The 21,934-nt window shown below is 41.3% G+C and overlaps 1 long non-coding RNA gene across 1 annotated transcript; it reads right to left on the bottom strand.

Annotated features, from left to right (window-relative positions):
• Positions 1–2,435: 2,435 nt before the first annotated feature.
• Positions 2,436–12,522, bottom strand: LOC139085349 (uncharacterized). Its single transcript, XR_011543629.1, has 3 exons — positions 12,281–12,522; positions 3,084–3,517; positions 2,436–2,621 (listed from the first exon to the last, which is right to left on the bottom strand). It is a non-coding gene; the product is annotated as an uncharacterized lncRNA (long non-coding RNA).
• Positions 12,523–21,934: the final 9,412 nt, after the last annotated feature.

Raw genomic sequence — 21,934 nt, 5'->3', positions numbered from 1 at the left:
AATTAAAGAAAGTCAGACAGAAAGAAATTCATTAGAATCTTTGGGCACTGGATTCAGTTATGAACAGAGAAAGTCCTAAACATGTACCTGCATGGTGTTCTTTTTATATTAGTTGAATTTCTGCTACTTGAAAGCAAAAGAATCTTGACTAATAAACCAGGTCTGTCTGGTTCCACAGTCAAATTCTTTCTACCAGGGCAAAAACTCCACTCCATTTCCACCTCTGCTCATGTCTTACCTCCCTTTATGGTCTGCTATTAACACCTCTCCACTGTCTCAGAGGAATCGCTTCACCTCTGAAAATATTTAACTCAGTCGTGGGTACTCATTCTGTTTTTTCCCTTCTTTCCTTCCTTCCTTATTCCTCCCCTCCTCTCTTCCTTCTTTTCTTTCTTCCTTTTTATCTTTTGAAATTTTCATCAGCATACCTTCTCATTGTCTTTGGTATGCATTTTTTTCTCACCCAAATATGAAATTCTACTGTTAGTCAGACACACTTGACAAAATTTAAACTTGGTACCAGAGATGCTAAGAGTCATTCTCTTTCAGGTGACAGTCCTTAAAGATGTGAATCTGGAGTGCCTCTGGAGGAAGGTGAGCAGAGGAAATGAAGTGGAGAGGTTTAGAGAAGCAGAAATGATGGAAGAAAAAGTGAGCCCTAGAGGTGTTTGCAGTCACCCCTGAATGCAGCTCCTGAACATCTGCCCTCTAGATAACAAGAGAAAAAAATCTCCTTTTTGTCTATTCCAGGTTGAATTGGTTATGCATCATTTGTATTCAAAAGAAGCCTAAAATTGGTATGATTATTGCTTAGCACAGCAGAGACAACGAAAGGTACTGCCATTGAAAAAGCATCGTTTCCTCAAAACTTCAGGCTGCTCTCTTCTTCACCAAACTTCCATCCACTTCTAAGCTTCTCATCATACATTGGTTTGACTCTAACTCAGGGTAACATTTCCACCTGTTGCCCCGGGCAGGCTGTACAACAGCTTCTAGAGTGGCAGCAAGCTGACAAGAACGGGGTATACAAGGTTCTCTGGAGACAGACCAGATAATACAGCATCTTCATACTGAAAACACAACGTTTTGAGAAATAATTTGGTTTATGATTACCTCTTAAAATGTTGCAGTTGTAGTTTTGAATCATTTATCTTTGAAAAGAAAGGAGGATGAACACAAAATAATCTCTATACTCAAGATTTTTTTTTTTAAGTCATCTAATTTGCTTAGGAAACACCTGTGCAGAATGTGATGGAGTCCTGTGGCGATCCCAGCGAATTAAGGACCTACTCAACAGGAAGTCACCTCCATAATCATCCTTTCTGACCTCTACACCTCATACCTCCTGCAGGAACTTCTCCACTATGTTCCAAGAATATGTTTTCCCTGCCTTTGAGTGGATGCCCCCAAACACGTCAGTGTTTCAGAAGGTAGTACCTTCACTCCTAAGACTTCCCAAATTCACATATAACCTGCCTTTCTTTATCTTACACCCACTGGCCCTGATTCTTGTGGAAACACATAGAACAAGTCTACATGCTTCTCCTCTTGACTCTCTCCATGTGTAGAAATCACTTTCCGTGCTCAATTCCCCAGCATCCCCCTACACACTCCCCATGGTCTCATTAGTCTAGTCTGAACATTTCTTTTAATTATGCATTATCAGTGGTTCTCACATAAAGACAATTGGTGAAAATCAAAATCCCCAGGGATTTATAAACATATAAATGCACATACATCCTCCCAGGTATAATAAATCCAACTCTCCAGCTGCCGAATTACCTATGTTTAAATAAATATTTCTACATGATTCTGCTGAGTACCTTATTGGGAATGAGCACTGATTTATATTCACACGGTAGAGTGTAACAATGCACTTATTTTCCTCTGACCCTATTTCTTTGGGTAGATGTACCTGCTGATTGTTGTGCCCAGATAAGGCAATTTCTCTTTCTCCTTATCTGTAATAGTGTCTGTACCTTAAGGCTGTTGTGAGGATTAAGCACTTAGAATAGCACCTGGCATATAAGAAGCATTCAGTTAACATACCCTCTTACTCTCTAGCATTAAACAGCTGTTGGGAATTGACCCTCATTCTCTCTGCGTGGAGAGTGTGTTAAACATGGCTTCATCCCATTGTTTCTACCGAACTTCAAAAGGACCACACATAAGCCATCTGCCCTGCTCTGGATGCCGAACTTTCATCTATTTGAGGAGAGAAAACAGTCCCCCTTTTCCCCAAGTCATTGTTTCTAAAAGGAAATCAATCTGTGTGAACAAGGAAGGTGGAAACAAACATTTATCCAGCTCCTGCTGTGTGTTAGACACTGTACTGTTTTTTAATCTTTTTAATATATTTATTTTCTCATTTAGTCCTTGCAAAAACCAAATAAAATAACTGTTACAACAGCCCAGAAAAATGAGCCAAAGAGAAGTGAATTTCAAGGATTTTAATTCAGGTCTGTCTGACTCTGGTGCCCACGATCTTTCTCTTCCATAGTGACAGGAGTCAACAGGCAAGGAGTCTCACCATCAGCAGTGTCCCATTCCTCACAGCCACACGTGCTGAGAGCCAGCTTGTGCAAGGTCCATTTATAAACTCACTTCAACTGATGAAAAGCCTAATGGGTACAGAAGAGGTCAATTCAGGAGAACAGATGAGGCAAGCATTGCCTGTGATATTTTAAGATGATAATTAATCACCCTTAATATCTCAGCCATCTAAATATTGTAGGCATTTGCTCTCTATCCTTATCTAATTCTGATTATTTCTCATGAAGAAATTCATTTTGAAAATGACCGTTTCCTTAATGTAGTGGAAATACATTTTCAATTTTCTACTGCTTCAAACATATCCCCAATGAATCTGAGATTTAACTTAGTAAGTTGCTGAATGGGGCAACCAAGATGAATGGATTGAATAAAATGGTTCCCTCATTTTCCCTTTGCTTCTGCTTTAATTATTAGAATTAGTCATGAAATATCTGCACAAGTGAAAAAGAAAAATCTGGAAATTTGCTCCAGGCCAAAATGAAATGAAACAAAGTATAAATGGAATTGGGCAGTGGTTTGAAAGCTCCTACCGTGCTCGTGGATTTCACTGACGTCCTGAAGGCAACCTCAGAGGTGGAAAAACGTGCATACAGTCTGTTCATATAGCAATGACTTTCCCCAAATCTGTTGTTGTTAAAACCATCCTCAGCTCAAATGCTCACTCCTCCAGGAAGCTGGCTCAGATGCTCAACCTGGTGTAGTCCCATGGCCTTTTGGAAACAACACACATATGACACGTTGCTCTGTATCGTGGTTTTCTGTGTTGCGTTCTCCCCTTACTAGTATGATTCATTAGCATTATCATCGTTCCTTTCACCACATTGCCATTAGGATAAAACACATGTGTTATTCCACTTTGTCCCCTTGAGTCCAGAAAGAAAAAGTTGCTCTCTTAGTGATGGTTGGATTGATCTCTTCTGATCGGCCGTTCAAAGTCAGCCCGCAGATTGCTACATAGTCACTTCTAAAAATCAAAGCAAAAAGCCATCACACAAAATCCAATAAGGACAACAAAAACGAAAAAACAGGATTGATCAAGAATCTTCACTAGATCTCCAGGACTACAGATTCAAATGCCAACAGGTCAGCAAACTTTCTCTGTGAAGGGCCAGATAGCAAATATTTTTGTCTTTGTGGGCCTTATGGTCTCTGTTACAAGGACTCCATTCTGCTGCTGCAACATGACAGGAGCCATCGGCAGCCCATAAACAAATGAGTGTGGCTAGGTTCCAATAAAACTTTATTCACAAAAACAGAGAGTGGGCCAGGTTTCACCGGCAGACTGTAGTTTTAAAACACCTCCAATGGAGTTTAACCATTTTGGGGCTGTGGAGCTTTCTATCCCAATAAAATCTTAAATGTTATCCATCACATTCATCTAACACTGCAAAAACAAGACGTCACTCACTCTCTCTAAACACACTCGGATCCTCCCCATATGCCACGTTTATGTGCTTTATGGAATGAAAGGGTTTCAGATCATCTCAGCCAGTGATTATAAGCTGTTAGCATCCAAGCAGGACCTGGTTCCATGCACCAAATCATTGGACCCCTTCCTTTCTTTCTTCTCCAGGAAAAGGCATGAGTTGTGCTCAGCTGATCAAAGTCAGTTTCTCTGCAGACCTCAACTACTCCATTTCCAGATATTGGCACCCAGCATCAGCGTGGGCAGCCTCTCAGAGAAAGTTCACTAATCCATGTCTGTGCTGAAATGAGATTAACCTAATGAGGCTGACAGGGAAAGAGAAAAGAATATGCAGTTATTGGAATAAAATAGGATGAGAAGTCAGTTCCTGGAAGAAAGAGTAATGTGTATGAACATTTAATAGGTAGGAGCCTTTCTCCTCTGACTCTAACAGAGGACAGCAGACAGCCTTGATAAAATGGAAAGCTCTGTGACAATTGTCTGAAGGCCTTAGGGGAAATTGATACCAGGCCGAACATGAAATAGAGAAGAAAGTATGATTATCCTACTGCCTCCTTCCTGAAACCCTTCTCTCCCTTCAAGCATTGAGCTCTGTCTTCTTTTCCCTTTGACTCCTGTTCTTTCCTTGCTCACTCCTTATATATTGACAACCCATGCCCAGCCCCAGCCCCTGACAAAAGGTACCTGCAACTGGCTCCTTTCTCTTCTCTCTTCATTTCTTCTCCCTGGGCAACCCCACTACTTGAGATGCTCAAATCTGTATCGGAGGCAAAACTACTCTTCCACCTAAGCTCAAGTCATCTCTACAAGAGATCAAAGTGAGGGAGGGGTGCCAAGGTCAGGAACCTGGAGGCAACACAGCCCAATGGAGAAGCCAGTAGAGCTTTAGCTGAAGAGTCAGAGGGGTGGAGAATAAGATGAAAAAGATGAAATATGGTGCAAGTAAGCAGAGAGAAGAGGGTTAGAATGAAGACCACAGCTGTCAAGAGTTGACTGGATCTTCCTCTTTTGAAAAGTTCCCTTCCATGTTATGGATGCAAATTTTGTAACTGTTAAGGCACCTATCAGTGTTTCCTGCATGGTACATGATGAACTTCATGAACCTGGGGCACTATTAATTAGTCATTTCTAGTTCAAGTGTCCAGTACAATGCTGAACACAAACAAGCACTGATACATAACATCTGTAAAACAAACATATATCATCAACCACATATAAAACCAGTCACATAGCTTGAAAAATATCCCAACTCTTTATTCTTTTAGGTGCTCTGATGGCCCTGTGTATGGAAACCCTTTTGTCAAAAACACAGCAGTATTCTAGAAGAGAAGTTAGTTAGCCTTAGTTATTTTCAGCAAACAGAACCCTGAGAATCCAAGGTGGATGCAGGACTTTTTCCTAAACCATGGGTCCAGTGCCAATCCATTTTATTGAACAGAAAAGCATTTCTAGGTGCATATGCCCTTTCCATGCCACATTGGGAATGTCTCTGAAATATTTTAGCAGTTGATATATCTCGAATACTATTAATTACACCAAGAGCCTATTTCTAGGGTCTATCATGCTATCTATAAAGTCTGAATTTCACCAGTGACAACATATTTCTAACATTCATTATGCTGATTAGCAACATGTCTGGTGTTGACCAGAGTTAAAGATAACTGAAACCCCTAGTTGCCATCTGTGGAGTGTATATTTCTGATTAAGGCAAGTAGCAGCTTCTACAGTTTAGCTCAAACTATCACATAGATAATATCATACTGTCCATGCTAAAGGATTCCAAAGAAAATTATTGTTATCCTAACAGCTCTAATCCCATTCTCTCTAGGGACATTTGGAATTCTTTCTCTGGAGGCAGCTCTTTCTGTGCAGCTGACTAAAACAATCTCCATTCAATGGTCGCAACTTTAATTCCTTAAAGACTTTAAAATACAGAGGTTCTAGACTTATTCCCTAAAGTGAGAAATAACAACTTAGTCTTTTGAAGTATAATGCTGAATTTTCTTTTTTAGGACAATGTAGGGGGGAAGAAGCTAAAGGTTCTGGACCCACTTCCAACATGTGTGTGTCTGTGGGGGGGGGTGATCTCTAGTAGGGTGTCCTACAATTCAGCTGACTCATGACACTGTCTACCTGGAGTAGCATCAGATCTCACAGGCTAAGGGCTCAGTCCTACAAGACTACCCTCTACCCCTACTTCAGACGCCAGTGGCAAGCTCAGGTTATAACCTGTGCTTCTCCCTAGCCACCCATAGAGCAGAGGTTCCAAAGAAGCTTTCTTGGGGTTCCTTTCCCCGCCCCAGAGGTGGTGGCAGGGAATGTCTCAAAGTTCCAATCCTTCAATCACATGGTTGGTTCCTCTGGTGACCAGCCCCCATCCTTAGGGGTGGACCAAAAGTTACCTCATTAATATAATGAAAGACATCTTTATCGCACTCAACACTTACGAAATTCCAAGGGTTTCGGGAGCTCTGTGCCAGAAATGAGAACGAAGACCAAATATATATTTCTTATTATAAATCACAATATCACAGACGTTAACACCAGATGGTGTCTTACTTAATAGTTTATCTTCCTGCATATAATTTCCACTCACACTTTTTTCCTACTTCCCTGCTCATTGGCAAGGTTGTAATCCTCAATTCTTATGGAGAAAATGAGTGTCAGCTGAACAGAGGACAGAGAGTTAATGTGTTGTGATATCAAACAAAGGAATAATAAATCCACAAGGAACAGTTGGGAAGTCTTTACAAGAGGAAAAGGATTGCTACAGACAAACATTAACATAGAGAGTAACTAAGAAGATATCGATGGGAGTTCTACGCAGTAAAATGTACAATCATGTAGTTTCATTTAATCCTTCCCACAGGCTTTTAAGAAAGAGTTTGTTACTATTTCCGGCGTGTGGATGAGAAAACAGGCTCAGAAAGATAAGTGACTTGCTGGAGTTTCTGCTGCTTGAAAGGGCAGAGCCGGGGCTCAGCCCAGGTCTGCCAGAGAACGGAACCTGTGATTGTATAGACGATGTGATGTTAGAGCCAAGGAGATGGGCAGTGCTTCGTGTTCTTAACGATCTGCCTCTCAGGAGCAAGATTTCATCTCTTACTCATCCAAAGGCCCCCACCTCCACTGCTCCTGAGGAATTATTTTTAAAAGGAGTAATTATTCCAAAAAGGCATGCTAGGGGAGACAGCTGCCCTGGGAAATCAGACAAAGACTCATATCCTCCTTTGCTGTGTGACCTTGGGGAATGTACACAAGCTCTCTGAATTTCAGTTCTTCATCTCTTATTCAGGATGATCCTCCCTGTACCTGGAATTGTTGGGAGCGTTAAACGGGATGGCTCGTTCCAAATGCCCAGCTCACTGCAGCCCATCTCAGCAGATGAGAGGCCCACCCTAGCCCCCCGCCCTTGCCTCTCAGCATGGACTCCTCTCAGGCTCACTGCATTAAAATGTGCTCAGCCAGCAGCTCATTTGGAGGCCGCCACCTCAAATCAGATAATAAGCAGCACAACACTGTCTCCAGCGCCACCTGTGCTTTGCAGAAATCACATTCCGTTCAATTAAGTTAAGTGGACTCTGAAGTAGACTCACATGGCTCTGCCATTTGCTTGATTGGGGGAGAAAAAAAGGAGGGGGTGGGAGTAGAGTGTGCTTTCTGGCCTGCGGGTGTCCTGATGTGAGGACAGAAACAGGATGCTGTTGCAGAGAGGGGACCTTGACGGCTTTCCTGCAGCCTTGGAGTTTCAGGTGGGCACCAGCCGCGATTATGAACTTGTTTGAAAATTGGGTAATGAAAGCAGCCAACCACAGGGGACACTGCGGGGGACAACAGGGGTCTGCAGGGGGGTCACTGTGTAAGTTCTGACTCAGCAGGAAGGCCTTCCTTCGAAATCCTGCATCTAGGGCAGTCTGTGTTAAATAGCTTGTTGCACTCTTCTTCATTCACTGGAAACATGGATTAAGTCCTTTTTTGGCGCAGGGGCCAGAGCTGCCCTGTGGAGGCGTAAGCTGTACTCCAGCCTTTGCTCACCGGGAAATCTTAAGTTTCCAGACTTCTCTGAGTATCAATGTTCTCGCTCATAAAGCGGATATGATGGTCATAAATCTTCACGTTGGAGTAGGGTGAAGATCAAATTACATAGTGCATGTGAAATGCAAATTGGGAACCACTGTGCACGTGTGCACTCTTGTTTTTTCTTTTAAATTGTGGGGCTTGCATCAATAAAGGTGTATTTGTTTCCCATCGCCGCTATAACAGATTGTCACAAACTTAGTTGCTTAAAACAACAAACACTTATTATCTTTCAGTTCTGGAGCTCAGGAGTCCAAAATAGCTCTCATTGCGCTACACTCCAGTGGCTTCTGTTCATGTGTGGTGGTGCTAGTGAATCTGTTTCCCCCCCTTTGCTGGCTTCTACAGGCCCTCTGCACCCCCTGGCTTCTAGCCACTATCCTCCATCTTCAAGGCCAGCAACATCTCATGCTGCCAGCTCTCTGGTTCTCTCCCTCCTCCTCTCTTCCACTTATAAGGACCCTTGTCATTACACTTGGCCCACCCAGATGATCTGAGTCAGCTGATTGGTAATCCTAATCCATCTGCAATCTTATTTCCCCTTTTCCGTGTAATCTAACATATTTACACCTTCTGTGAATGAGGACATGGGCATCATTAAAGCGGGAGTTATTTTACCTCCAACAAAGGGTCATTGAATTGAGTAGATACAGCAGGTTACAGACAAGAGGAAGAAGTGCCCCTCTATTAAGTTCACACTGATTTGTGACTTGAATTCTGGCTCACTATTTCCTAGCTGTATGACATTGCATGGATACCTTAACTTCTTTGGGTCTCAGTTTTCTCATCTCTTAAATGGGAGTAATAACAATCATGCCTGTTTCCTAGTGTTGTTGCTGTGTTTAAATAAGTTAATACATGGAAAGTGTTGAATACGAACAGCAATAGGCCATAAGAAGTGGTCAGCAGTTGGTGACCATCATTGCTGTGATAGAGTGTATCTGTTGAATGAACGAATATAAAAAGAAGCAATAGAAGCGTTACCTAAGACAGACTCTGGACATTAATCAATCAAAATTCAGATCACATTCTAAAGGGGAACAAGAGATAGAGTTTGTTTAGACAGGATTAGAAAAGGCTTCTTAGAGAAGTGAACGTCGATGGTGCATGCAAACCCTGTGTTCTCTCTGCTAAGGAATTTGTGTGCATTATCTCAACGAATCTTTATATAACCCATTTGACCAGTAAGAAACCTGAAGTTCAGAGAAGTTAAGATTGCCTGAAGTCATGCAGCTTGTCAGTAGCAAATTCAAGCTTGCAAGCCAGTTTTGTCAGAATCAAAAGCCTATGTCACCCAATAATCCTTATTGGTAGATTAAATATGGTCACTGTGATGGTTAATTTTGTGTGTTGACTTGGCTAGGCTAGGATACCGAGTTGTTTGGTCAAACAGAAGTCTAGATGATGCTGTTGCGACAATTTTTAGATATGATTCACATTTAAATCAATAGACTTTGTGTAAAGCAGATTACCCCCCATAAGGTGGGTGGTCTCATCCAGTCAGCTGACAGCCTTAAGAGAAAAGACTGAAGTTTCCTGAAGGAGAATGGATTCTGGAATTCTCCTCAAGATGGCAACATAGAAATCCTACCTGAGTTTCCAGGCTGCTGCCCTTTGGAATTCAGATTCAAGAGAGCAACATCCACTTTGAGTGGCAGCCAGCCCTGCAGCTTTCAGCCTTGTCGGACCCACAGTTGTGTGAGCTAATTCCTTAAAATTTTTGTCTCTCTCTTGTCCCAGAGAACTGTGACTAGTACAGTCACAATATTCCATGTTCAAACATATCAATGCAGAGCCGTATAATTTAGAGGAGCTTTAACTAGCAGAGGAGATCCCAGGGCATTAGCACTGTTTGGTGAAAAGTGAACTGGACTATAGTCAGGATACTGCCTGCTAACCTCACCTTGCAGTTAACACCCCATGACCCCGGGCATGCCACCCAACCTCTGGAGGCACTGGCTCCCACACAGTCCACGTACCCTACCTAGTTTTAGAAAACAATTGGCCTGACTCTTGAGAGACAGTTTGCTCTGGCAAGAAATCACATACAAATTCAGGGTGCTTGTGAGTGTGTAGTTACCCTTGATGTTACCTTTAGAAAGTTCCAAAACCTGGAGAACAAAAATGTCCATGGATGCATTAGGATGGTGAATTTTATTGCTACAAGGATATTAGCAATCATCATCGTCTCCATCCTCTCTGTTTTATATATGAGCAGTGATAACCCAGAGGGCATGTGGCCAGGCCAGGGTCACCAGGGAGTTTGCAGTGAGTCAGAGCAGATTCTGCTCTGAATATTTCCAGTGCCTGCCCTTTAGGAGTTCTACAGTAATAAATGATGCAACTTCTCCCATCTGACAAGAACAGCAACCTTTTATGTCAGAGCTGCTCCCATCCTCCAGACTGGAAGTTTTCCAGAAAGGGTGATCAGGAGGCCTTTTTAACAGGAGTAGGACATTCACAGAAATGCCAAGTGCTGACTTGTCTCCACACAGAACCTGAGGCAGCACCTTCCAAATGTCAGTAGCTTGGGGAAAGACAATTTCCGACAGTATAAATTCAAGACCCACCTCCCTGAATGGTAGTTGTTCAAAAGTATCTCAATGAAAATTGGAGGGAAAGCTGATTTTCTTCATCTTTTTATTCCTGGTTGCCAGAGATGCTTGCTGTGTTTATCCAGGTCTGGCTCCATTAAAGGCTCGTTCCACTATGCCCCAATGTCCACTGGCCGTTATAAGCTGCTATTGGTCTTTGGACTCCAATAGCAGTTTGTCAGATGCTGGTCCTAGTTCATTGTTTTAGGAGCTGCTCCAGAAAACCACTAACTTTTGGACATGATGTCGTTTCACAAGGTTAGGCTTACAAGACTCTAAGATACAGATATACGATTTGGATTTGGAGACAATGAGAGATATGACATTAGGGCTGGGTCTGAGCTCTCTGCTTCATTTGTTGGCCTTCTCTTCTGAGTAGAAGTTTTTTCCGTCCTCCCTGAGCCATCCCTGGAAAGGTGGTAACATCCATCTCCAAGAGTTATGTGCACATATGTAGAAAGTCTAGGGCATGTCCAACATCCACTCAGTGCTTCTTAGCTGTAAAACTAACATTTCTACCTATTTTTCTTTGACGTCCTAATGAGAGAGAGGATAAGGTCCCAAGGCAAGACCCTTTAGCTGACCATAAGTTGTCTGAGTGTTGCCTTATCTCATGCAATTTTACCATTAAGACCTACAAAATGGTGAGCTCAATATAATTATAATTCCCTAAAAATCAATACTTACACAAAGTATTTCAAAATTCTTCCTGAAAACTTTGGTTCCGGGTTATGGGAAAACCACCAGCTGAGACCTGGGGACCCAAGAAGAGTACTGCCAATTGCTGAGGTAGTTGGTCATAGAATTGTTCGGAGGTACGTGGTGAAAATGCATTCTTCTCTTCTTTTATTCATCTACTGAGCACATTTTCTGAGAGAATTACTGTTCCAGGTGTGAAGGATGCAGCAGAGAAAACACAATGTATCTGTTCTCAGAGAGTTATATGACATGGAGATGAGATACAAAGTGAAAATACAAACAAACAAACAACAACCAAACAAATGCGTTACATGGTCACAGTGAAAACTGCTGAAAAGAAATGAACAGAAGATGACGTGACCGAGAGAGATGGAAGGGGTGGCATTCGATTAGGCTATCAGAGGGGCTCTTGAGATGTGACAAATGGGCTGAGCTATAAGCTCAGGGCAAAATGCTAGAGGACGGCACAGAAGGGAGGCACTGGATGCCCCTCATGCAGACCAACATGATGAGAACGGGATGAGGGGAGAAGGAAGAGCAGATTTACATATTGAACTCTGCGTGTGGGACCAGAAACTCTTACAGCTTCTGAGTCTGTCCCCAGAGAGAAGGTGAGCTTCCTTAGAGGAAAAGGTGAATCCGTCTTCCCTGTCCCCCAGCACCCTTCCTAGGTGGCTCTACGTGAATACACTAAGACCATTTTTTAGATCCGTGAGCAAAAGCACTCTTGTTACCTTCCTTGTACAGTACAAAGCTGAGAATGATGACTAGAAATAATACATATAATTCAGAAAATGAATCTTCCCCAGAGTTATTTGGTAGGGCCATGTTAACAGCATGCAAAGCAGAGTCACCTGCATCCTCTCTGACTTTTAGTCAGCGCTATCTCATGATAACAATAAAGAATTGAGGCTATTTGGCATCCACTCACCTGCTTGTGAATGAGCTCCTAGAGAGAACAAAGCTCTTTCTCATAAAATCCAGACGAAGGCTGGCTCCTCGCCTTGGTCTTTGAAACATGTGGCATGATATCCTTTTCCGGGCTGGTCCTCCCGATGTGGTCCCACTGGAGAAAGAACTGCCACAGTGGACTATGGCAAAGCAGGCTCCCCAGGAGAGGGCATTGGCTTATGCTCTGGTTTCAGAAGGAAGAGCTCCTTGCAGAGTGTACCTGGGTCTCCAGGGCGATATAAGGATGAGGATTCTATCAGATTTCCAGTGCTGTCATGACAAATGAACACAAACTAGGTGACTTAAAAAAGACAGAATTTTATCCTGTCACAGATCTAGAGGGCAGAAGTCTGAAATCAAAGCGTTGGCAGGGTCCCACTCCATCAGAAGGACCCAGGGAAGAATCCTTCCTTATCCATTCCGGGTTCTGATAACTCCAGGCTTCCTTGGCTTGTGGCAGCACAGTCCCATCTTTGCTTCCACCTTCACGTGACCTTTCCCATGTCTCTGTGTGTCCTTTCCTGTCTTTTATAAAGACACCTGTCGCTAAATTTAGAACCCACCCTAATCCAGCATACTTTCACCTTTACATTCTTGCTTTAATTGCATTTGCAATAACCCTATCCCCAACAATGTCACATTCTGAGGTTCCAGGTAGATGTGAATTTTAGGGGGACGCTATTCAACCCACTACACTGGCCTTCTCCTGAAAATAGGTACAGCCATACAGTGGCAGTTTATGGGGTTTGGAGTGAAAGGACAGATTAGAGTTTAGGCTCCACATGATTTTAGGCCTGTCCTTATCTCCTAATCTTCTGGGGGCAGGAAGCAGACATTTCATTTTTGATTTTGCTTTATTTTCATTTACGTAATAAAGATGCAATAAAATGCTGTCCAAATAGTGACAATTTGAGCGTCAAATAAAAAGTAAGTTTTGCAAACGTCAGTGAGTGTTTTCCATGGCAGACACATATGTGGTTCTCAGGTACAAAATGACTAAGACCCACTGATGGTATATTTCATGTTACTTTGGAACACAAACATGTCCATGCCTGCAAAGGCTTATGTAATGTGCAGAATTTAGGTATTGGTTAATTTAACATTAAACGGATACGTAGTGACCATTTGCTATCTTTCTTTCTTTTTCTTTTCTTTCTTTTTCTTTCTCTTTCCTTCCTTCCTTCCTCCCTTCCTTTTTCTTCCTTGGTATTGTGCTAGACAGTTTCACCTGTGTAACTCGGATTCTGCAGCCCCCAGGAATGTTCAGGCAGATGTGAGCGGCTTACCTGTCATAGCACCTTAGTCTGATACTAAAAAGAAGTTGTTAAATGATCTTTAAAACACATAACCTTGAAACTTAGTAGTTGTAAGACAAAACAGGAAGGTTGATTTCTAGTTTTTCAAAATGTTTTGAAGGAAACATTTTTTACATGTATTTTTTTTTTTTTTCAAGAAAAATGTTATCTGATTTGGCATCTTTGCTATACTCCTCTCAAAATAGTCTAAGGGAAAATATTGAAAGCATCTTTTCCATAGGGAAATAGAGTAAAGTGCTTAAAAAATCACTTTAGAAAATCATTTAAAAATATGGATAATTGAAGACAATTTACTAAGTGCAATAATTAAATCTCCAAGATATGTCTCATTCGTTAGAACTCAGATAACAGTGTGAGATGTAGCTTAATAAAGTCCTGAGTTTCTTTCATTCATTAGCTCCATGACTTTGAGATATTTGCTTAATCTTTCTGAGCCAGTTTCCTTAACTGTCGTGTAAGGGTTGTTAACACCTCGCAGAGGACTTGGTGAAGATTAAACAAGGTTTCACATGTGAACACACCCAGTGCTATGCTTAAGGTGGCAATGCTGCCTTCTGATAATACCCTTACACCAGTTGCGCCTGCTTGATGTACTTCCTAGGATGCAATAAAATGACTTTCTTCTAGAACCTAGAACCTCTTCCACCTCTGAAAGTTAATGATTTTAGGTTAGAGCAAGCCTGTGGACAGTCAGAGAGCAGGTGTGCTCATGATGTAAATTGCCAATGAGTTAATTCTAAGAGAAATAATAGCAGACTCTGAATGCCTTCTAAATGTTCTACGTACGTCTTCTTATGCAACCCTTACACTAATGCTATGAAGTAACTACGATTGGCACCCACATCCTACCAATGGGAAAATGGGCACTGAGAGGTTAAGTAGTTGTAGAGTTGGTAAGACAAGTTATTAAACGTCTTTGTCCACTGTGTTCTCATCTTAGAAACAGAATAATAATAATAATAGCTCTCTCATAGGGCTGCTTTTAGGATTAAATGAGATGAGGTGATTAAAGCATTTAGCACAGTGTTTGGTCCAGGATAAACTGCTCACCAAACCTTGACCATTTATTATCTCAATATTCAGGGCACACAGAATAAAAAAAGTAGTTGTTGTTTATTAAATATTAGTCTAAGGGCTATAACAAAGAACAAATGAATAGCAATTTCCAGGATCAGGAAGCTTTAAACAGAAGGCTGACCCTGCTTTCTGTTCGTCTACGATGAGAGCACTGCTCCTGTGTTTCTAAGTTGTGCTGAGGGCATGTAACAGAGCATGGTCATTGGATCAGTGATCCAGCCTTGGGAAAGAAGAACCATTAACCTTTTCTCCCTACCATGGATCAGATGTTTTTTTCTCCAAAGCACATTTCAATTCCTGAAAAGATTCTTGTCCCACTGCCCAACATGCCCAACAAGGGCCATGCCTGTCTTGATCAGCTATTAGCAAGTAGACTCGCCACGGTTTAGAGAGAGCATCCCATTCTCCCTGAAGCCTGCCCTGATCCACCAGCCAGGAGTGATCTTGTCTATTCTCATTCAGTCATTTGCCCAATATTTACTGTAACTCCATTATATGCCAGGTACTATGTCGGGTATAGAGATAACATGGTGAGTAAAACCAGACATAATCTTTGCTTTCACGGAGTTTTAGTATATTAGAGGAGTTAGATTTTAATTAAGTAACCTCATAAACGATTGTAAAATCACACCTGTACAACGTGCTCATAAGAAGAGATGACAATAGGGTGTAGGTATGTGACAGGGAGAAAGGGCCAGATCCAGGAGGTTGAGGGTGGGGGTGGCTCACTGAGAAATTATAGTTGAGCTGAGGTTTGAAACAAGAGAGATCAACAAACAGGTAAAGATATGAGCGTGTGTGTGGAGAGAGAGAGCGTGGGTACATCGGTGTGTGCTGAGAGTGGTGGGTGCATTTTCAGAGCTTCCAGCAAGGGGAGAGAGCCCTGTGAGAAAAGGAAGCACAGAGTGCTTGAGCAGCCAAGTAAGGAGAGAGAGGCAGGGTCACAGAGACCACGTGCCCGAGTCCTTTCATTGTCTACCTGGCATTGTGATGCATGTGCATATGCAGACAAATCTAGAACTGCACAGTCCAATAGAACTTTCTACAATGATGTAAATGCCCTATCTCTACACTATCCAATTTGCCAACCACTGACCACATATGGATAGTGTGACCAAAGGACTGAGTTTTTAATCTTATTTAATTTTAGGGTTCACAGGTTTGGCTCCTGGACACGGACCTGCACACCACCACTCATCAAGCCATGCTGTGCCGGCATCCCACAAGCAAAATAGAGGAAGATTGGCACAGATATTAGCTCAGGGACAATCTTCCTCAAGCAAAAAGAGGAAGATTAGCAGTGAATGTTAGCTCAGGGCCATTCTTCCTCCCCCCAGAAATAAAAATAATTTTAATTGAGTTATCTATAAAAAGACACACGTAGCTAGTGGCTTCCTGTTGGACTGCTCAGTTCTAGAATGTTCCATAGAGATTTTGGATCATAAGACTCTTGTTGCCTGATCACTCGTTGGTCTAATGTTTTATTATCTACAGTGCCAAAAACTGTGAAACTCACATAGAAGACTCTGATTTGATATTTATTAGCAAGAAAAGATGAGGAAAAAGAATAGAAAAATGAGTTAAAAGAGGAATAATAATAACATTAATCTAGAGCTTTCTGAAGATCTTATAGCATTAATAATACTGATGCTTATTTTACTGACATAGAATTGCAACCACTAATACTTCTATTACTGTTACTGCCATATGTTAAATGTTTATTGAGGATTTTTTCCTGCCAGTCATTGTTCTAAACACTCAATCATGTATTGACCCATGTGACCTCCACAGATGCACTGTGAGGTAGGTATTATTATTTTTTTTTTGAGGAAGATTAGCCCTGAGCCAACATCTGCTGCCAATCCTCCTCTTTTTGCTGAGGAAGATTGGCTCTGAACTAACATTTGTGCCCATCTTCCTTTACTTTCTATGTGGGGCACCTACCAAAGCATGGCTTGCCAAACGGTGCCATGTCTGCACCTGGGATCCAGGTCTGCAAACCCTGGGCCGCCGAAGCGGAATGTGCGAAATTAACCACTGCACCACCAGGCCACCCCGAGGTAGGTACTATTTTTATCTGCATTTTCAGACGAGTAAAGTCAGGCACAGAGGTCCCAGCCTTTATCTGGTATAGGTGTCCATGGTGCATCACTGACAGCTGTCCATTTTTCATCAGCTGGATCAACTTCAGGACGAAGATCTCCCTGCCTTCTGGAGTCACCCATTCCATTTTTGAGTGTCACCAACAGGTTCCTGTTTTGTGGCAAAATGTGACTCCTTTTGATCCCATCCATTGTCCAGCCCCCTGTCCTTGAAGCAAAGCGGAACATATTTAAATTGGAATGGAAAAACCGCTTGGTAGCTTATGCAGAGAAAAGTCCACACTTGCCTTCAAAGAGGCCTGATTTCCATAGAATTGTTGACTCAAGCTTCACTGGAGCCAGGATGAGAGGCCTTTTGAAGGTTTCCAAATGGTCCCCTGCCTATAAGACATTAAACCCCGCTGGAGGAAGCCAGCGCGTGGATGGCTTCAGGGAGGGAAAGCACAGAAAATGTATCGTCTCATCAAACTTCCCCGGTCCTTCGGCTTCCTTAAATGTCACTTTCTCTGAGGTTTTCCTCTTACATCCCACCTCTGGGCAGAATTAATCACCGCCTTGGCAGTGTTCTCCTAGCCATTCATCTGCACTTCTTACTTTGGCTATTTTGTTCAGCGCTGTACCTCTAGCAACTGGAATAGTGCATGGCTCAGAGCAAATTCTACATGTTTGTGGAATAAATGAGGAAAGGATAGTGGTACTGCTTTGTAAATAGTTGTTTATATGTCGATATCTCACCAAGAGTATGAGTATCTTAAATCAGGGACTGTGGCGAATGGCTGGGAGGGAATATATGTGGATGCGGGGGTGGGTGGGGAATGGGAGTCTGCATTTGTTACGAGTATGCTAAGCATGATGTTGGGTACTTTTTGTGAGTAATCTTCATTGATGTTTGTACAAACCTATGGGCAGATATTTTAAAGGTAAGAGTACTGTGACTCGGAGAGTTTCTATAGCTTGTTCACCTCAGTCATTGCATTTGGCATAGATATAATAGGGAAATATAGTTCTAAAAACTATTGCCTCAGGTCCACCTGTATCCCGAAACCCACCCATGTATTCTCTTCTTCCTCTTTCTAATGTAAACTTGCTTCTAGTCCCTTTCAGCGAATTTAGGCTAAAGGAATGTGTGATTTTTTTTGTTCCTATAGTTGGACTTTTTCATTTCTTATCTGTCCCATCACTTTAACAAAGGGGTTTATGTTTTCTTTGAAATCTACAAAATAATGACAACTGGCTCGTAGAGTGATTGAGAACTTAATGTGCCTAGTTACAACAGCGCCTAGCACATAGGATGACCCAGAAAGGAGAGAGGAAAGAAGGAAGAAAGGAAGGAAGGAAGGAAAGAAAGGAAAGATGGAAGGAAGGAAGGAAGACGTAGTAGGAAAGACAATAGATTCTGGTACCAGGAAGATGTGGTTTCACCCACTGTGTGGTATTGGGAAGTGACTTCACTTTCTGAGCCTCCTTTTCTGCATCTGTGCAATGGAGAAATCAATACTATTTGCAAGAGGTGTTTTTAGAATGATCTAAAATCAAGGATGACAATAGCCCTACCTATAGAAGGCATGTTGCAAGAGGTACCATGTGTCTCTTAACTGTGTAAACTCTGTATTTTGTCCTGTGAAAGGGTTCTGAGTATTAGAATAATGTCCACGTTAGCTTGGACTGAGTACTAGATAATGTCCACATTAGGATGTGGGAACTACAGTACAATAAATCTGATTGTCAGTAACATCACCGCCTGCTGAAGTCTCCAGGACAAAGGAGTTACAAAGTATTATTCCAGGTGCTCTGTTGGCTGGATTTGACCCAATAGGTACTGATGGATAATAATTGACAATTTTTGTTCTTAAGAAAGCATAATAAGCGGCCGGCCCAGTGGCGTAGTGGTTAAGTTCATGCACTCCACTTTGGCGGCCTGGGGTTCACTGGTTCGGATCCTAGGCATGGACCTATGCACCGTTTACCAAGCCATGCTGTGTCAAGTATCCCACATATAAAATAGAGGAAGATGAGCAGAGATGTTAGCTCAGGGCCACTCTTACTCAGCAAAAAGAGGAGGATTGGCGGCGAAAGTTAGCTCAAGACTAATCTTCCTCAAAAAAAAAAAAAAGGAAGCGTGATAAAAGTAATACATGTTTATGGTAGAAATTTGGAAAATTAAAAAACTGAGGATGACAAACTAGATATCAACAGCAGTCCCATGATTCAGAGAAAGCCTCTCTTATATTCTAGTATATTCCCTTCAAATGTGTTCCCTTTGCATCTGCCTATACCTACTAGCGATGTCTGGTTGATTATACATCTAGAATTTAAGCACCTTGAGGGCGAGGGCTTGTCATAAAGAGCTGTGTTGTTCGACTCTATATCTCTGATTCCTAACATAATGCCTGGTACATAAAGCAGGTTCTCAAAGGCATTCATTGGATTAATGGTTATTTACATAATTGGGATTATATTTTCTATAAAGCTATACGTTTTACTTTCTCACTGAAGAGTGTTTTAACACAGTATTAAACATTCTTTGACACACCATGTAAATAGATGCATAACAGTAAACGTTTGGCAATACTATGATTTATTCAATTAATGCCTAATGTAGAGGAATTTAAATATCTTCCATATTTTCAAAATTACTAATAATGCTTCCATAAATATCTTCATAAATAAATACAGAGGGATAATCGAGTGACAGTGTTCAGAACACTATGTGACCGTAAAAATCATATTCAACTATTTTTTTAAGAAAGACTCCTTAATATAGATGTATCTAGGTTTATTTGGAGGCTGTTGATGTATATTATAAAACTGTAGTCTTGAAAGGATTCAGTATATGTGTCACTGCTACCATCAGTGTATGAGAATAATCATCTCATCCTTCCCTCATTACCAATATATATTTTCATTTTGGCTATTTTGCAGGTAACACATGGCACCACATTTTTACATTAATATAATTTCAGTAAGCCTTGGTTATTTATTGCCCTTTTTTTGGGGGGGGGGGAGGAAGATTGGCTCTGAGCTAAAATCTGTTGCCAATCTTCCTCTTTATCCTTGAGAAAGATTGGCGCTGAGCTAACATCTGTGCCAATCTTCCTGTATTTTGTATGTGGGATACTGCCACAGCATGGCTTGATGAGTGGCGTGGAGGTCCACTCCTGGGATCCAAACCTGCGAACTCTGGGCTGCCAAAGAGGAGTGCGTGAACTTACTCCTTAACCACAATGCCACTGGGCCAGTGGGTTATTTATTTTCATTAAAAGTATTCAGTGGGGCCAAGATGCTTTGTGAAGAGGCAAGTCTGTGTTGGCCTCCAGAGCTTACCTGTGATGTTGGAAGGAAGAGAAACTTGGGAAGAAAAACACACCTGGAAAAAAAAGGAAATCTTCCAGTTTACAGTCATGAAACAAAGGTGGTCAAGAATACCGGGCCATGAGAAACAGAGAGCGTTATTTATTGCACATAACACAGATAAAGCCAATCAACCACCTTTGTTAAAAAAAATACAGATTTTCTTAGACATCCAAATGTTTGGTATAAAGCCATACATATTAAATTTTGTGGTTTAGTAATTTTGGACATAAACATAATGCAAATGATTGAGTACTTAAAATGGTTTTGTTTAATTTCATAAATTCACTTTAACAACATTTATTGAGTATCTACTATGTCTCAAGCTCTATGCTTGCCATTTGGAATGCGCAGGTACATAATAAATGTGCTGCTTCTCAAATTTCTCACCATCTGGAGGAGGAGTCAGAAAATTTAAATAGAACTCACTATGTGGACTGATACATGTTATAATACACAAATACACAGTGTACTACAGGAACAGAGAGGGGGACACGTACCTTAGCTTGAGGAAAGGAGGCACAGTAATTTTAGGAAAAATAAGTTATTTGAGATAATTCTTAAGGGATGAATAGAAATTTACCATGAAGTTGATTGATATCAAAGGTGTTTCAGAAAAAAGAATGACATACACGAAGGCATATGAATGAGTAAGGTGCTATTGCAGAACTTTACTTTCTTCAATATGGCTATATTGTAGAATATCAAAAATAAAATATTTAATGGCCAGTATCCTAAAATAATTACATGGTAGATTGTAAAGACACTTCTAAATGCTAAAGAGTTGGAATCTGTCATGATGATGAAGGGAAGTCTTAAGTAATTTCAAATAATGAGATTTCTATTTTAGAAAGATCATTATTTTTGCAATTTTGAAAACTGATTGCAAGTGGGGAGATGAATAGACATAGGAAGATGAGAAGGTATAACAATGTCCCAAAGACCCAGCAAGAAATGATGATGGATCTAAGGACCTGACAGTAAGATCGCAGAGATGTCAGTTACAAGAAATATTAGGATGTACTAGTCAGTTTTTGCTGGTTTATACTTCAGAAACAAACCACTGCAATTTTCAGTGATTTATAAAAACAGTTTATAGCTGACTCATGTTGATGCCTGTAGGTCACTGGGGCTTTGCTCCATGTGTCTTCTCATCCTTGGGCACAATCTGTGGGAGAAGCTCTATATGGTACATCTATTATTACAGCATAGAGGAAAAGAAAGAGAATGGCCAACACATTCAATGGCTCTTAAGGCTTTTGCACAGATGTAGGATATATCATATCCTTTCACACACGATTGAATAAAGTAACTGACATGGCCAAGCCCAGTGACAATGGGGATATAGAGTCCTTTAGCGGGAGTGAATGTTTGAGAACAAAAATATAATCTGTCACAGGAGAACAAATGAACAGAATGTAGAAGTTCATTTGTTGAGGTGTAAGGGTGGGAAGAGCTTAGAGAAGAATGATCAGAGAGATGGAGAAATTTAGGATGATTTCTAGGGCTCTTGTTTGGCAGTGATTGACAGAGAAGTGGGCTATTCACTAGAACGCCGAATATCGGAGTCTATATTCAATATGCAGAATATGTGTCAGGGTAGACTGGACAAGGAGGATAATGAGTTCAGTCTTGAAAAGATTGATTGTGATTCCCAGGTGGAGTGATTCAGGAGTATTCGTCCTTATGAGTCGCAAGTTCACATGAATTTAAGTCTATCGACATTGATTTGATACTCATCAAAAATGGTAACTACTTGCTCTTTACTTACAATTCAATTAAATTTAA

Source organism: Equus przewalskii, chromosome 8, assembly GCF_037783145.1.
Source record: "Equus przewalskii isolate Varuska chromosome 8, EquPr2, whole genome shotgun sequence".
Lineage (NCBI taxonomy): Eukaryota > Metazoa > Chordata > Mammalia > Perissodactyla > Equidae > Equus > Equus przewalskii.
The sequence above is the reverse complement of the archived record's forward strand: the minus strand, read 5'-3'. Positions and strand labels throughout refer to the sequence as shown.